Here is a 14,063-nt window from a genome sequence, read left to right on the forward strand (position 1 = left end):
GTACTTCAAAAGCTTCAGGCACACTTTGCCCGATTATTGAAATGGTTAGGCATTTAATTATGTCAACTAATAGTTATAACCCTACATCAAGCATCAGTGTTTGTGCGTCTCATTAACTAAGGATAAATAAAGCAATTAAAAAGAGCAATTTAACTATGCCTGAAGCAAACAAGCAATTGAATTGTTGAGTTGGAAGCATGCATACATGCATGCCTCAATAAAATCCTTGGCCTAACTACATTTGAATCAACTAATGTATCATATATATAATGGAACAAGTAATGTAACACTGTTTTCCCCCTATGAAGTATCTCGACTTGTTTGTAATCAAGATCCTAGTAATGATAGGGAGGCTAATGATGTGAACATGTGTTTGATTATGACATTTATGACATCGAGAACTCTACCGTAACAGTAAGGAGTTTCTCATTGTTCCCTAATATAAGATGTTTTAGAAATTTAAATGTAGACTACATCCATACTGAAATGAGTGAACAGACACATTGTAATGTGTCTATACATTTGATTTACAAAAAATTACAAGGTCTTATAGTAGTGAGCGGAGGGAGTATTAATCAGTGGCCCAATGACTGGGTTACAGGTGAAGAACCATACGAAAGCACATCATACAAATAGGATGTCCTGGTAATTGTAATACATTGACTTACCATAACTAGTTGTACAGGCTCAGCGCTGCTCCTCCTTCTCTTGCAAGGCTCCTTCTTAACATCTTGTAATTGGAAATCTTGAATCTTTGCTTCATTGCACCCCCTCCACAAGTTGACACAAACTAGTTACTGGTCTCCTTACATAGAAGATAAATATACATACTTTCCAGTCTATGAACAAGACCAATGCATGAGTTTATCACAAAATGACACCACATAATGAAACATGTCGCATATCTTGCACACACTCAAATGATCATTTACTATGTGTGTTCTATGTAAAAACTAGGGGTACCTTCGAACTTAACCTGCAGGTACTCTCGGAGAGCCTAGTTTAGTGTACCGTTGTGTCAACTATGAGCTATACAAGCCCCCACTATAGCAGCTCTTCATGCTTAAATCGTTGACAAGCTCTGTTATGTCAAGAACAACAAGTAATCAAAGCAAACAGTTTGAGTATGTGTCTAATACAAACAAGCAATTAAGCACATGTGTAAGCAGATTTTGCATATTGTCGGCATGGAGTCGATGATCTATGGGGCAGTGCAACCCCTTTGCTGGTTCGACAAGGGGTGGCGATAAACAGAAAAAGAAAACACAACGAGGAGCACACGATTTTTCCCAAGTTAGGGCCACCTGGAGTAGTAAAACCCCACTTCTGCCTTTAGGTATATTGGCGGTGTTTGACCAAAAATACACGGAGCGCTGTCCCCGGCAAGTGGTAGAAACAGAACATCTACACGAATACCTATGTGCGAGGGTTGAGAAAATTTGAAACCCTACTAATTTTGCCCTGGCCCTCCTTTTGTAGCTAAAGGGGTCACCGTAGTGGCAAAAGGTCATTACAGGGTTGATTATACTGAACCAGTACTATCATACCTAACTCTGCCAGTTTGGACAAAATGCATTAAATGTGCTGCTAGGTGTCTTGTGGAGGTCTAATCCCAGAAAGGCTGTCGCCCCGCTTATTCAACTACCTCCTATTAGCGTGACACAACACAATGATGGGTGTCAATAAAGGTGATTTACCCCCCCCCCCACCACCACTAATACAACGAGGTGCTATACAAACAGTTTTAACCCCTTTTCGCGACGGTGTTCTGAACCGTCGCCCAGTGAGTGATTGCGATAAGGGGGGGTACTTCCCACACGACACAGAAGCCGTCGGGGATAGAAAGCCTTGATGAATACAGTTGTCCCTATAAAACCATTTCTGATATCTCGAATATCCCAAGCGCTTCATCCTTACTACTCGTTTGTGCTCGCATTGCCATCGCAGTCGAAGTTTTGTGGTTTTACCTAAAATCAAGCACATTCCAGGCACGTACCACACCGGCTCTATGTTACGATGCCTGGCACATCACAAATAGTTCATGGTTGTAAACCGTGCGCGATAGGTAGACAATAACACACATTGAGTTTTCCCGCACTGCTTGTGATAGTCTTTGACATCGCTCACGCTTTGCAAACGGCAACTTTGTGCATTGTTTCACATGTTTCCTCTCTGTGAACCGTGTCGCATTATGATGTATATCGCACACGATGTGCTTTATAGACCATGTGTGCCGTAATGACATGCTGACCATAATTTAACCCTAAATTAATTGCTGCTATTTAAAATTGTACCTAATTTGAACTTGAAAGTAGGCTATAGCTTTATTCATATCAGTCTGGTTCAAACAAGCAATGAATTATTCGATTCACAGGTACATATGTTCAAGAATTACATAAGCACCAAATAAAGAATGACGAACCAGGGTTCTATACTTGTACTATTACATAGTGTAAAGAAAGAGGCGACAGACATCTTGGATGGAGAAGGCACGCATGACTCTAGTACAACCCCTTGTGATGGCCGACCGCCAATCATGTAGTTTGAGAGGTAATCTTGAGTAAGCTGCTTCAAGATCCACTTCAAAGTAAAAAAGATTCAAACATTTGCCATCTAACACATCTCATTACAGGCAGTAAAAAGAAGGCCACAGAGTTTTTTGTCATGCATGTACATCCATGACGATTTTATGATAGAATCAAGATAGTCATGCCTGCGCTGACGTAGAAGTGTTCCTTGACATTACCAAAATTATCATCACAGAAGTGTCCACTTCCATGACGATAAATCGCGCGTCACAGAAGTGCTTTCGTCAAGGGTGACCGACACGTGGCATCCACCATAACGGAACGTTGTTCAGCTACCGGATCCGGTTTGGATCCAATAACCCATTAACAGCCCCGACCAATGGGGATTTTCCACGTGTAAAATCATCATTGGCTGGAGGAAACACGTGTCGGCACACCGTTGGGACAGATGTCATCCACTCATTGGACCCAAGACACCTATGATACGTCGACACATGGCAGGGCCCAACAGAGGCCCATTCTTGTGAAAAAGGCTGGCCCATTTGACTTGGTCAAAAGGTGGCAGGCCGGCCCACGGAAAGCCTGTTAACGGCATGTTCACATATAGCCCATGTAGAGCCCGCTAACCCAGGGCCCGTTAGGACCTCTCCGAATTAGGCCCAGTAGAGTCATCTGGGCCGTCCAATATGATTCCAACCCATTTTAACTTTCGGCCCATGTATGGCCCATGATGTCTTTCAGGCTATATGAGGCCCTTTGTAACTCTTAGCCCATTAACGACCCGTGGTGAAACTGGCCCGTAATGAACAGTGTATCACTTTATACCCATTAACGGCCCATTATTACATTTGGCCATTTCCAGCCCATGTTATCTTTCGGCCTTCTCAGGGCCCATTTATTCTTGGGCTCATTTCCAGCATTCGTTACTTACAGCCCGTCACTGTCATTTTCTGCTTGTGGGCCAAATTCAGCCCCTGGTTGCAGTCGGCCCGTTTATGGCCCGTTAATATGTTGGGCCGTTTTCATGTAAAAAACCCGTTGGAATGCTTTCATAGAGTTATCAAATACGACCTATTAACGGCCCGTTATGGTCCACGAATAGTATGGCCCATGATTAGAGAAATGATGATACGCCCCGTAGAAGGCCCATGGATCCTACGGCCCGTAAAAGGCCCATGGATCGTACGGCCCGTAGAAGGCCCATGGATCGTATGGCCCGTAGAAGGCCCATGGATCATACAGCCCGTAGAAGGCCCATGGATCCTACGGCCCGTATAGAAGGCCAATGGATCCTACGGCCCGTAGAAGGCCCATGGATCATACGGCCCGCAGGAGGCCCATGGTTACAACAGTCCGTGTGTTGCCATGATTATTGTGGCCTAGTTACCAAAAATAGGTTATTGTGGCCACTAGAAAAACACAGAAAAATAACTGTAGTGACTACAAGCAAACAACTAAACAAGACAATAAGAAATAAATAAGAAAGCAATTAACGCTAGGCTATTACCTCTATTACACATATTACATACAGTGGCTGTCAAAATTGGCCCACAATGCAAATAAACGCGGCAGCAAAACAAGAGCACAAATGAAACAACTTCAGAAGAGCTCAAGAAACGTTATCCTGGGTATCCACCATGCTGGCAATAAGCTTAGCAAGTTTATTTGCTTTGTCCTGTTTGGCACTAAAATCCTCCAACGCTTGTTGTTGCACCAGAAAGTATGCATCTGAATGCTCCAGGGACTTCCGCAATCCTTCCGCTTCTTGTCACAGCACGGTTGATCGGTGTCTTTCAGCTTGTAGTTGAGACTCAAGAAACCGAACTAATTCAGACAGTGAGTTTGAATAGCTTGTGCAAGCGGTAGTGGCCAGTAACTCGAACACTAAACCAAGACAGGACTTTGAGGTTGTCTCACTGTCTTCAAGATAGTCTTCCTTAGCTATTTTATCAGCTTTGTTGGAGACCAACAAGATGTCTCACTATCCTAAACCTTATCTGCATTACTTGCTTTACCATTGCTTAATAAGGCACTCTTCCCCCATATTCTGTCAGCATTCTAAAAGAAGAAACAAGTAGACACATAACAGGTTTAGCATGTACTAGTATATGAAACTCATTTCGGTGAAATAGTTCATTAGTAAGGTGGACAGGATTAAACTACCAATTCTTCTATTGCCAAGTACTAGTACATAATAAAAGCATCAAACAAATATATATCTATGTCCTATGGTCAATGCATTGTCTTGCAAAATCAAAATAAAGACACGGTTCAAATCATATCAGTTCAAGACAAAGCAGCAGTGAATGAATACAAAGCGTGGGAAACTACACGACACAACACGATTTCAGATGGGTACCACGGGTCTACATGTACAACAACACTATTGCCTCTGTTGTTGTCGGTGTACAAACGTAGGGGCTCTCCTTTTGACCCCTTTACTTGTGCACGGGCAGTTGGAGCCACGTGCCATGGCTGCACATAGCAGGGAAAAGGAGGGAAGCTGGAGAGAAGCCGAAGGCACGAGACAAACAAGGAAACCCCAAGGACCAAGGCCACAAAGTGCAGACTGGTGAAGCAGGTTTCCCCGGCAAGGGCCTTGCCGGGGCAGCCTCAGCAGCCCTGGCAAGCCCCTTGCCGGGGCAGCTCGCCCGCACCAGCGGAGCGAGCCACCTTCGAGCCCACAGTCTCCAACACCAACAACCACGTAGGGCCAGGGCTCGGGAGCCACCTCCATGGTGGCATGCAGATCTTTGTGAAGACAAAGAATATTCAAGATCAGATGAGGATTAGAAGGCAACAATCCTCGCCAAGATCCTTACCAAAGAAACCCACAAAACCCCCGACAAGATCCTTGCCGGGGACGACAGCGCGCCATGACAAGACCCTTGTCGGGCCACCCGGCAAGACCCTCGCGAAAGGCGACAACGGGGCCACTCCCATGCCCGCACCAACCAAATCCCCGCCACCGTTCACATGCAGCTGCCAACCCAACCAGCTGGGCAGGCACCTGCATGGCAACATGTGGCTTCCAGGCCAACTCAGCACACACCTGCGTGGCAGCATGTAGATCTTCATGGAGACTCCACCACCGCACCAGCTGCCTGCCTGCCTACATGGCACCTCATGCATCGCTGGCCAGGGCGCGTGCCGAAGCGAGGAGGAGCGGCGACGGATGGGACGGGCCTCGCCCCCGTCCTTGATAAAGTGAAAGGACACCTAAGCCGCACATTAAATGCGTCTTGTCTTGTAATACAAGCGATAAGCTCACGACACTGTAGGTCTTTCCACCTCCTGTGTGCCACTATGGCAGCCCCTTTCGCCTATAAAAGGAGGCCCATGGCATACTGGAAAAGGATTTGGCTCTTTCGAACCACACAGCAACCATAGCTAGTTCGAGAGCTCAAGAACACTCAATACATCCACCAAGCAAGACTACAGTTTTATGCATCCTTGCGTCCCGAACCTGGGTAAATGACCGTTGTGTTGACTACTAATCCTGCTCTTCTCACAACCCCACGCCCCGCAACCATAGTAGGGATTCTTGTGATCCCATAGGTGTCGTTTCCCTCTGACATCTTTGGCGCTCTAGGTAGGGGAGCGCAATTGTGAGAATCTGGTCTAGTAGTTGACCTAGCTGTTCTTCATCGCCATGGCTCCTAAGAAGAAGCCGACCACAGCGATCGGTTCGTTCGGGACCGGATTGCCAGTACCGGTGCGGACCAGTAGCGGGCCAGTCGCAGACAGAACCCGTGGCGCGGCCCGCGAACATCCACATCACCCTGGTAGTCCAGGCCTCGTGAGCGACATCATTCGTACGCCAGGCGACAAGCCACGCATCGCGGGCTCCAGAGACAGAGTCGGCCCCCCCGCGGGCTGAGCGGGGCCCTCCAGGGGCGCCGTCATGCCGCCAGATGGCGGCGCGGAGGCCTCCAAGACGCCAACACCGGCACCCATGGCGCGCTCTTCTCAGGTCGTGCATGATGAGCAGCGCCGCCCCGCTGGTGACCCTAGGCGCCGCCCTGGGAAGAGTCCCATGCGCCCTTCACATGATGAGGAGGGCCAGCATGCGCGCCGAGGTGCTGATGGAAGTGGCAATGGCTGCGGGGCCGTGATGGGGCTCCTTCTAACGTGGTTAGAAGTCGAGGCGCATCGCGGTCCACACAGCTTTCACCGCCGCCCACGCCAGCAGAAGCCCTAGCACGCTCGCAACTGCTCCTTGATTTTCCTCCCACTGCGGAGAAACTTGAAGAATGGAGGGCCACCGTCCGGAGCCTTGTCGGCATTGCCAACAACAATGTGTTGCGGCCGGCAGGACCTGTAGGCTGTCGCTCCATCGAGCCACCGCATGCCAGCGGGAGGCCGGGCCAGAGGCGATGCGGCCACGGTGCACTCCCCACCTCCATCCCGGCCACCGCGGGTGTCGGTTCGTCGTGACGACGCTCGTGATGATATCTCCATAGCATCGTCCGACCCGCGAACCCACCGCGACCAATGCCAAGTTCTTCGGGAGTGAGTTCATGAAGACACTCGAACCACCATCGAGCGCCGGCGTGACGCGCGCCACTAGTCGGACAGGCGGGCAGGGCCCACTACGGACCACCTAGCACCGGGAGGCTATGAAGGCCACCAGTCGGACAGGCGGGCAGGGCCCACTTTGGACCACCCAGCACCGGGAGGCTACGAAGGCCTACCTTACGAGGTGGGTTGTCTGGCCTTCACCCGTGAGCTACGGCAGTTCTAGTGGCCCTCCCACCGCACGTTCAAGCCTGATATTGGCGAGAAGTACAATGGCAAGACTCACCCGTCGGAGTTCCTCATCATCTACTCCATCGCGATGCAAGCTGCTGGGGCCCGCGATGATAAGGTGCTTGCCAATTACTTCCCGTTGGCAATCAAGCCCAATGTTATGTCATGGTTGATGCACTTGCCGGTGGACTCCATGTCTTCTTGGGCAGATCTGTGTCATGAGTTTGTTCGCGCCTTTACAGGAGGCCACCAAGCTCATGTCCAGGTGAGTGATTTGCATATCATCCCCTAGAAGGAAGGAGCAAACTTGCGCAAGTACATCCAAAGGTTCAGCCGAGTGTAGTACAACATCCCCGAAGTTCACCCTGCCGCCGTGATCAGTGCTTCCATCAGAATGTGCGCAATCGTAAGATGCGCGAAAAGCTGGCAATGAACAAGTTCAAGGATGTGGCTGAGCTTTATGTTCTGGCCGATCGGTGCGCTCGTGCTGAAGAGGGAAGGAAGTACCCCGGCAAAGACGCCGGCACGGAAACCGACTCCACGGATGATATCGCCACCCCGACAAAGAAGGGTCGGCACTGTAAAAGGAAGCGCAAGGGCAAGACCGTGCTTGCCGTCGATGGGTCCGATGATATCAGCGCCATGAAGAAACCCAAGGCGAGTGACCCCGGCAAGGAAGTTGCCGGGTGTGCCGCCTGCCGGGCCTTGGCGGCTACCGATAAGCCAGGGGGGCTCTGACAAGCAGTATTGCAAGATCCACCGCACAAAAGGCCACGATCTCCAGAACTGCCGACAAGTGGAGCTGCTCGCTGAGAAGCGGAAAGCTGAGTATGAGCAGTGGGACAAGGAGAAGGGCCAAGATAGTGCCGAAGGATCCGGCAAGAAGCGTGGCGACCAAGGGGCCGCGGCGGCAAGGATAATCAGAAAGAGAGGCCCGCCCGGGGCCGCGATAAGAACCAAGAAGACGATGATCAGGAAGAGGACGATGAGTCCAGCGACCACGAATTCCAGAAAGCCACAGAAGCCATGTGCGTCGACGGTGGCGCCTTGCTGCATGCATCCCACTGCCAGCTCAAGCAGTGGGTGTGTGAGATCACAGTGGTGGAGCCGTCACTCGACACACGGAAGCCCCTGAGGTGGTCCAGCATGCCTATCATCTTCGACATTGTCGCTGTTTTGGGAACGGGGGTACCCAGACTTGCCTGCCTGCGGCCTGCGGCGTGGCTCAAGTGGAGGCCGAGTACGGCTCATCTTCATCAGCACAAGACTCAAGACCGTCGCGAGGGGCCAAGCCTCGCGGGGCGGACGACACAAGGCTTCATCAGGAACAGCCTCGCTGGGCAGGCTCACGAGGAGGCGGAAAGCTCAAGGCGGGGTACCTCGCGAGGTGCTCATGACGCAAGCCATGACGATCGAGACCAGGCGGGCGCCAGCCTGTGCAGCGTCCTTGTTTCATCTTTGGTGCAAAGGGGGCAAGCATAGGCGTGGAGTACCAAGGCATCAGGCAAAGGTTGCCATTTTAGTGCAACGAGACCAAGACTAGCAGAGCGGCAAGATGGAGGTCACCGTGGAGCCCAAGACAGCGTCATCGCCAGTGCCTTTGGCAGCCGAAGACCAACTTTAGTCAGGGTAACTTATACTAGATGTTCCCCTTCGAAATGGCCGTTGTTGGCACCCTTCCCGCTCAATTTTTGGGAAGAGGACCAGAGCCTCTATAAAAAGGCTTAGCCACCACACAGTAGAGGGCATCGGAGAGGGTGCTCATTAGACCAAGGGGCGATCGAACTCACCCAAGCAGTTCGTCGCACCATCTCAAGAACACCTCTCGCGAGGCTGTTCATCCCTTGTATTGTTCATCACCAGCCCCTGAGACAATCCACCACACCACACATTAGAGTAGGTTATTACACCACATCAGTGGCCCGAACCAGTATAAATCTCCTGTCCCTTGTGTTGTTCATCGTTTAGCTTAGATTCTCACAAGGCCATCAGACGTAGGTCGGTAGGGGAAAGATCTTCGTGCGCACCCCATAGTTCGAACCTTAAGGGTTTGCCGGAGCCCAACATCCGACATTTGGCGCGCCAGGTAGGGGTGCGCCAGAATCTTCCTTCTTCTGTCCTACGCTCCGCCGCTTCACCGCCTTCATGTCCGGCGACCCGACGGCCGACTCCGACCACTGGTCGGCATGGCCCGCCCAGGCCGTGCCGCCTACCCATGGTGACCTCAGTCCCGCACCTCAGGCAGCCCACGCCCTGCAGAACGCTGCGGGGCGCGGGCGACGCGGCCAGGCACCGCCTACCCTCACTCCGCGGCAGGTACGGTCGGCGGCAAGGGCCTCAAGCCATGCCGCAGCCACGGCACTGCACACCAGTCGGGAGCAGGCGAACATGAAGGCCGTGCTCACGGTGGCACGAGAGCTGATGCGGTGCAGGCTGCAATAAAGCCGCCACGACATGCTGTTGGAGCGCGACGCCGATCTCCTGGATGCCGCTGCGTGAGGGGATCCCCCGTTCTGCGTCCAGCTTCCACCCCAAGCCCTGGGCGGATAACGAGGCGGACCAATCCGAGCCCACGCGCCCCCGGGTGCACCTCACGGCTTCGTCAACCCCAGCCTAGCCATCAGCGCCGGGCATCAAGCTGTGCTGGCGCCGCCTCGGGCAAGCGAGGGCATGTGTATCACTGCCTATGATCCTAGCGGGCCGTCTCTCTACCGTTCTCAAGATGGAGCTTCAAGCCGAACTGCATGGCACATGGAGCACTATGGCAGGGCCTTTGGGGCGGTGGCCCCGGAGGCCTATGTGCCCCACATGGTGGATCGAGGGTACGCGCTGGAGGAAGACCACGGCTCGTTCCTCGGGCCAGGCTGGGAGGAAGATGTGCCAGAAGTCGAGTTTTTTCAGGAGCCTCACCGAAGCATCGACTTCCGTACCGACGGCAGCAACTACCGGGTACCGCTAATTCCTTAGGAGCAAGCTTATGCTAACCATGGGTCACAGGAGGTTTAGGTCGCCGCAACGGATGGCTGCCCCAATGCAGCAATCTCCCACCCCGCAGGAGGAAGGCACTAGGGGCAGCAGGAGAGGGGCCGGGAGCCAGGCGCCTCCCCACAGCATGCAGAGCAAGGCGTTCTTTGGAGGTAGGCCCTCTGCCGGGGAGGTGCCCCAGGGCCTGCCCCCGGAAGAGGACCCGTGGTCGTCGGGGGAACCACTGGCATCCTCTTTTCCCCATTGGTGTCGTCCTCGTTTCCGGACACCATTGATGGGGTCAAGGGTGGCGTAAGTCGTTGCCCTCATCTTGAGATATGAAGCAAGGCCAGTACCTGTGAAGAAGGCCCTGTGCCTGTGAATCTCGCTGCCCGTGACAGTCTCACGTAATAATGAGTTGGGGCTGTACACGCCCCAGAGTCTCTGGAGAGCCGCCCTCAGGCCTCGGGGGCTCCCTCCCACGCCCAGTGGCAGCACTTAGTTCCGCGCTAGTGAGAACACGTCGAAGACTTGACTAGGTGTCGGACACGGCCTTTTGCTCTTGCTTCTTCTTGTACGAACAAGCTCTCTCGTTTCGGATCTAAGTTCAAGTCGAATTTGTGTTTGTGTATGCAGGGAGGGGTGTCGTGTCTTATTTGTGTGCTTTCTCGTGCTCCGATTTCTGTTCAAGTTGGAATTCACACTAGCTGCCTCCCTCTCGCGGGCCCCTCGTGAGAAGGGCAGGGCCCAGCATGTGCGCCCGCTATCCCGCGGCTGACATTCGCTCCAGCCAAGCTCTCGCCGCATGGTCAGACGGGACCCTCGTGAAGCCCTCGGATGGACACTGCAAGCGGACTCTAGGCTCGCCAACACGAAGGTAAAACCACAGCAACCAACTCATTACGAAAACCATGGCATCATGCAGGCGCCCAACCGGTGATGATTTCAACAACACGCGGGCGATAGTCTTTTTACATGAGGGGCTTCCCCTCCCAAAATGCTCTCACGACCAATAGGGCCATGCCCGAGTCTTTTCCTGCACAGGACAAATAACAGGGGGAGGTGTGGGATCAATCGGACATGTCGCTCACCCCATCCCCCAGGGCTTCCTTAGAGGCGTCGCTGGCGCCGTCGTCGTCGCCGACAGCTTCTCCATCGTTGTTGCCGGCATCGTCTTCACCCTCATTCACCACGTCGCCTTCGTCGGCAGCAACGATCACCCCGTCGTCATTAGAGGTGAAGGCCCTCACGAGCACATCTACATTGTCCTCCACCCACCGCACCAAGTCGCCGCGGATGACCTCAGGCACCAGGGCAATGGCTGCATCGAAGTCGAAGAGGGGGTCGATGTTCTGAAGATGGCTGAAGACGGGGGAGAATGCCCATGCAAGCAGGCCGTGGCTCCTCTCCTCAACCAGCTGGCGGGACCTCTCGGAGCGGTTCTCCAGATGCGTCACCACATCAGTGAAGAACCGAAGATTGCCGGCGTAGTTGGTCACATGCGGCTCCTCGGCAACGGCCTCGCAGATGTTACCCAAGGCCATGTTGGCCCTCTCCCTGAGCGTCCGGAGCATGGGGCCATGCATGTGTTCTAACGTCTGCCGCTGCCGGATCTCGTCCGCATTCCTCTGCGCGACGGCCTCGGCATCATCAACCCGCCGTTGAAGAAGGAGCAACTCGGAGCGGGAGGAGGCCATCTCAGCCTGCGCCGAACCTAGTGCGACAGCAGTGGCCTCAGCTCACTGTGTGGCTTCAATCAACCTGGTCCTGAGGGCAGCAGTCCTACCCGTGGCTTCAGCCTTGACTAGCTGCAGCCGCTCTTCATACTCGTGCTCAAGGCCAGCACGAGCCTCCGCCACGCGACGGTCGATCTCCTCCTTGATCCGGGCCTCCCGCGCGTCGACATCGTCCTCCGCTTGGGTGACCTTGCGTTCCCTCGTCTCCAACCGCTCCAGGTCGAGGTTGTGCTCGGTAGTCTCCAGCGTCAATGCTTCCTCGCGCCTCCAGAGCTCCTCCTCTTTAGCGGGCCCCCCTTTCAGCAACGCAAGGGCGGCTCGGCGCAGCTCCACCTGCTGCTCTAGGGAGTTGCACCATTCTTGGAGCTCCCATGCGCGCTCCTCCGCAGCTTCGCATCGCCTACCTGCCTCCTGAGCCTCCTCAAGGGCCCGGGAGTAGGCCTCCCGAGAGGCTGCCAAGGATGCCTCGGCCTTGGCGTTTTCTAGATCACGCTGGTGGCGCACGAGACCAAGAGCCGCCCTCAGCTTGCGCTGCTCCTCGACCAGCCTCAAGCCTTCAGCTTCGAGACGCGCGTCTTCAACCGCCAGCTCAGTGCCGAGCTGGCTCACGGCATCGGCTGCCATCAGGAGGAACTCCTGGCGGACAGCGCTGCGCTCCCGCGTGCGCCCAAGCACGTCGTCAGCATCACCCTCCGCCATAGATGGTATCGGTGGGCCTTGGAGCAGTTCGCCCCCTCTCGATAGTGGGCTGGGGGCTGGCACCCCTGCGATCGCTAGACGGGCCCCGCAAGGGACCCGATCAGGCGTCAACCCACCTCCCGCCAAGGTCCCGAAGATCGACTTCAGCCACTCGCCGCCTAGGACCAGTGGAGGAGCTCGGGGCAGGCTGGATGTGCCCAAGGAGAGCTCACGAGTGAGGAGCGGCGCGCCGATAGGATCAAGGCGCGCCGCAGGTCGGCCTGCCTCTCCAACCAAGCTTGCACCAAGGGCGGCACGCAGGCTCGGAGCAGTCGAGGTCGGTGGCGGAGGAGAAGCCTGAGGATGCGGCCCCTCAGCTGGCTCTGCGAGCTCGTCAAAGGGGATCCTGAAAGGCTGCAGTCAGCAAAGGTATTGGCAAGCAAGGAACCACAAGAAGGAGAGACTTACTCGTCCATGGAGCAATACTTCCTGTGCTTCATTGGGCGGAACAGGCGATCATCACCACTGGAAGCCTCCTTCCTCTTGCGAAGGGCCTCAAAATCTATGCGGAACCGGCCCAAGCTCGCAATGTGAGGGTCGGCGCACGGCATAGGAGCCGAAGCATCAGGACGGCCTACATCAAGGGCACTAGCCTGAGAGGAGCGATCAGGAGCCACCTCTTGGTGGCCTGCCGAAGCCTCGGGGGCTTCGGCCTCAGGAGCGGCAGGTCGCGCTCCCTCGTCAGTCACCACCTCGCAAGGGGTTCCGTAGGCTCCGGAGGATGATGCTTTGGGAGCCCCGCGCAACGTCAGCACCTCGACATCAGGCCCCTCGGATCCTGCCAATCCTTGCCTCCCTGCAACGACTCCTGAGGCAAGGTTGGCGCGGGCAGCTGGGGGAAGGACCACAGCAATCGGATTCTCGCGTGGTCCCACGAGGCCAGCCGGGCGCAGCCCCCATTTGTCGAAGTGGGGCAACTACCTCGCGAAGTCGACCCTGTTTTTGCAAAGATACAACAAGGCACCCCCATGGCCAGCGCTGCCGGGAGAGGGGTCGCCGGTTAGGACCTGCAACACCTTCTTCAGCGTCTCGGGCGTGAGATCCCCATCCTAGAGCCTCATACGGTCCTGGCGACCGGTGTAAGCCCACATTGGGCAGCAATGTTGCTGGAGAGGAGCGATGCAGCGCCGGAGGAACTCCTTCACCACCTTGGGCACCGTCACTCCGAGCTCCCTCAGCCTCTTGAAGCGATGCCAGGTGAAGGCAAGTTGGGGGCTCGTGAGTTCTTCATGATCCCAACCAGGATTGGGAATAGCAGGCAGCGTCGGGTGCGCGAGTAGGGGGCTGAGCACCCCAACGTCCACATACAGCCACCGCTGCCGGAACCTGCTCGCGGAAGGTGGGAGGC

Source organism: Triticum dicoccoides, chromosome 7B (genome assembly GCF_002162155.2).
Source record: "Triticum dicoccoides isolate Atlit2015 ecotype Zavitan chromosome 7B, WEW_v2.0, whole genome shotgun sequence".
Lineage (NCBI taxonomy): Eukaryota > Viridiplantae > Streptophyta > Magnoliopsida > Poales > Poaceae > Triticum > Triticum dicoccoides.